Genomic DNA, 4,477 nt, shown 5'->3' with positions numbered 1-4,477 from the left:
TGTAAACCACCCTTTCTCCAAGAATCTGTGTTGGATACCCCTGAGCTAGCTGGTTAAGCTAAACAACAACTTGGAGAGTTGGAAGATGAAAGCTTGTCCGACTTAGTTCATTTTAAGGGATATCTTGTATGTGTGTTGAAGAGAGTTGATATCTTCATCGACTGACCCTCGTGATCAGTTAATGGACCTATCATTTTATGCAACCTTTGATTTGAGTATGGGCTATCATCAAATCAAACCAGAACCAACGATATTCGTAATGTTGTCTTACTCGTGGTTGTTTCCTCGAGCATACACCATTATATCTCTTGGGTCTGACCAATGTTATCACCATGTTCACCTAATTATGGAATTCCATTTTTATGGAAATCTGGATGGATGGTTGTTGAGCTCATCGATAACATTCTTAACTTTTCCATGATTTTGTTGGACATTAAGATAGTATTGGAAACTTTTATAAGCATTATCTTCATGTCCCGTGCATGAAGCATATGTTCGGATGCAAGAAGTGACTTCCTCTAATTCATGTGCATTTGATGCAAGTTGCCGCCATGAACTCAAGAAAGTTTGTTTTTGCTTCCTCTGGAATCATCCCAAGTCAGTCGTGCATATGTGCGAAGTATTCTGTGGTCTGGAGACTTGCAACCTTCATTCTATATGCATTCCTAGCACACCAAGCCACTGATTGATTTGTTCTAGGAAAAGAAGTTAATTGCTAATCCATGGTAATGCACAAGACTTCAATATCCTCGTTGATGGTTCCCCACCTGAACTTGGTAGTGTTTTACTATAAGACTACTATGTGGTCATGCTTGTCTGGGACAACGTATTCACATGTATGTAGCAGTACCAGCTCTTGTTTTGGAGCTTGCTATCGTAGTTCATTTCCTGAGAATCTCGCAATGTCATCTCGTCGAGTTGTGTTGCAAACTTTCCTTTTCAAACATGTTGAGTCCGGAATATCCTGACACCAACCAGATCTGAATCTCAGGCAGATATGATGGTTGGAACGTTTTCCAAGAACTATAATATTGGTCTCTTTGTAACCCGATTAAGTGGTTGTCATGGCCAACACACCCAGCCGGAAAACCTAATATTGTAGTATCTTGATTGAGGAAGTTGGCCACCTCCCCATAAGGATTTCGTAGGAATTATTCCCTAGTTGTGCCTTATGATTCTTGTGCTCCCGAAGTCCGACCTTTTACTTGATGATCTAGTTACCAAACCATTTCAATGAATGGGATACGCTAGCACATCAAGGAGAACATTAGAAGCGGAGTGCTAAATGTATCTCGGTCGATCATCCAGATTTTGATCCCTTGGCCTCGCTAAGGTGATATCTGAGAAGCTGTTATCTTCCTTTGCATCTGCGTCCTCCATCACCATTCGTCATGGTAGTATGTTGTGTTGCCAGGATCCTTGACACGGATATTGGTAAGACCTTGATGAATATGGAAATGCTCAAGTTCTTGAGAGCACGCACAAGCACTAGGTGTTATCACCGGCATTAACCGGGATTGCTCCCAGTTTTCTTCAGTTATGCTATAACCATTTCAGTAGTGGAATCACTGTCCACTGTTGAGCTTCTCCCCAGTTTCTAGAATTATTCCTAGCATCTGCATTTTGTCCCTAGCTTGCACCATCATTGTGCCTTTCTACCTTGGGTCCCGTCTATTGCTGATGATAAGCAAAATCATCTATGGCATTGTCTTCAACAAGGTAGTCCACATCATCCATTCTGGTCCAAGTATGACATTCTTTTGGACTCCTTCAAAAGATCGATTGTGATTTGCCTTAAGCTAGTATAAAGAGTTTCAGTGATCTCTGAATCAAAGGTAATTCTTTTTGCCACTTAGGGGAATAATTCCACGAGTCACCTCCTCTAAGATGTCTCGTTATGGTATCATGGCAATTCAACTCCTCACTACGTTGACAACCGTTCACCACCTTCTTAAGCGTGAAATTGTTGTTTACCTAGTGAACCCTCGTCATTTGTCTCACTCCCTCCCTCTAGATGTATGCTTCGTGTCTCAGCTCAAGAGATGTTCCAATGACTCACCCCGTGAGTTGGTCCTAAGTTGTTCGATCTTCGAGGAGAGCGATCCTTCTAAAGTTTTCCCTTTCTTCTTGTCATCATGCTGAATAAAGATCTGAAAAGCAAAGACGTCAAGATCAATTTGAAGCAATGACTCAACATCTTCAAGAAGGGCAAATGGATCATGAAGATTGTGATAGTTTTGTGACCCCCTTTCCTCTAACCTCACGTCTTGAATCTCGGGATGAGATTCTCGTTTAGTGGGGGTGAGATGTCACATCCCTAGTTCTGGCATGCTCTGGGTTAGCTAGTCTTGTGTTGCATCATGTTTAAATTTCTCTTAAATTTGAAATTGGGATTGTTTCAAACCCTAGCATCAAAGGAATTCAATAGGTTCAACTAAAATATTTTTAGTGAACCCAAAATGGCTTTCAAAAATGTTCATCATTTTTGGAAAATACTGGAAACAGTAAGCAGAGATGATGCACATTTTTCCATGACATTTTGGATTCTTGAAATAACACATATGGTATTTGAGTTGGAGCAAATATATGTTATATATATTTTTAATGCTTCAATAATTCTGATATTTTGAGAGGGGCTCTAGAATATTCCTTTCAGTCCCTGCAAAAATTATTGGAAGAAACAAAAATGGTTTAGTGCTTGAACTAAATCAAAACAGATTGAAATAAATAGAAAACAGTAATTAAAAATAAGAAAGAGAGAGAAGGACTTACCTGTGCAGCCACCTGGTCGGCCCAGCTGGCGGCCCAGCCAGCTGGCCAGCCCACCGAGGGCAGGGGCGTCTTCTTCCTCCTGCCAGTAGGCAGAGGAGAAGACAGCCACGGCGCCGCGGCGTTCCACGCCGGCAGCTGCCTACCTGGCTGCCCCCTCATCGCCCTGGACTCCCTCCGCAACGCCACACCCCCTGGCCCCCTCTCACTCTCTCCCGTGCCTCTCCCCTCCTCTGCTCTCTCTCTCACCCGTGCCGAGCGCATCCGTCGCCGCCGCTCACTGCCATAGCGCCCACCGCCGTCCCCTTGCCCCGTTGCCGTTTCCTCTAGCTCCGCCTTGATGCCGTGAAGCTCCAAGCCAAAGAACGCGCCCGCGGATGCCCTGCAGCGTCGTCACCGTCGCCATCTTCCTCGTCTGCTTCGACGAACGCCGTCTCTCGATTCGCCGACCTCCGAGCATCCCCGAGCATGCTGAGCTACTCATCGGCCTCCCTCTGAGCTCCGCCGCTTTCCCCTCTCTTCCCCGCATCATTTTTGCCCGAGCACTGCAGCCCCGGACTTGCTTGAGCCGAACTCCGGCCGCCGCCGCGAGCTCCGCTCCGGCGAGCTCCGTCGTCCCCGCGGCTTCCCTCTTGTTCCACTGGATGCGCGCCGCCCCCAGCTAGCCGTAGGTCCAAACGGCGCTCGATTCCATGGACTACAGCGCGACCCCGAGCGCCACCGCCGTGCGATTCGGTCGCCGGCGGCTAACCGCCGTTGTTGATGACGTGGCACACTTAATTAGGGGCTAATCACCCCGCTAACTAAACCATGTGCAACTGACAATGGGCCCAATGCCCTAATTACCCTTGGGATTTATTCCCTGTTTAGCTTAAATTAAACCTGTCGGCCCCACCTGTCAGTTGACCCTACCACATCAACGTTGACCTGGCCCCACTGGTCAGCCTCTGTTCTTGCCCTGTTACACTGACCCATGGGTCCCAGCCATCAGGTTTGACTCTGGGTGACCCAGTTGACCTGCTGACGCAACAGTGACACAGTGCTGATGTCATTACTCATTTTCTGGATTAAAAATAATCCAGGAAATTCTAGAAATTACCAAAGCTTCAAAAATTCATAGAATTTCAACCGTAACTCCAAATGAAATAATTTATATATGAAAAATGATCAGAAAAAAATCCAATCTATCCATCTGTACCATTTTCATGCATGTTAGAACAACTTATAGCTGTTGTTTAGCACAAATCATATAAATGGCATTTTAATATCCACATATGGAGTTTGAATTTGAAACTTGGATTCAAACCAACTTCATTTAATCTGGTTGCTAGTTGCATTAGCTCAAACCACAGCTTATTGCCATGTCACACTCATGCATCATATTGTTGCATTGCATTGATTGTGTTCTTTTTCTGTTGCCCATGTTTGTCCCCCCTCAGTAGACGTTGTTCCGACATGAGTTCGATGACACCGATGAAGAACTATTACTATCTTCAGAAGTGCCAAGCAAGCAAAACCCCCTTGTTCATTCCGATACAATCCCACTCTCTCGCTCCTGCTCTCTTTTACTGCATTAGGACAACAACGACATATTTGTTACTTGCTACGGTACCTGAACCCCTCGCCTCTGCATGTCCTGTCATTGCCACAGTAAATAGATGAAACCCACTAGCATGAGTAGGAGTTGTCTGAGCCCTGATGTGCCTAC

Source organism: Triticum aestivum, chromosome 5B (genome assembly GCF_018294505.1).
Source record: "Triticum aestivum cultivar Chinese Spring chromosome 5B, IWGSC CS RefSeq v2.1, whole genome shotgun sequence".
Taxonomy (NCBI): domain Eukaryota; kingdom Viridiplantae; phylum Streptophyta; class Magnoliopsida; order Poales; family Poaceae; genus Triticum; species Triticum aestivum.
The sequence above is the reverse complement of the archived record's forward strand: the minus strand, read 5'-3'. Positions refer to the sequence as shown.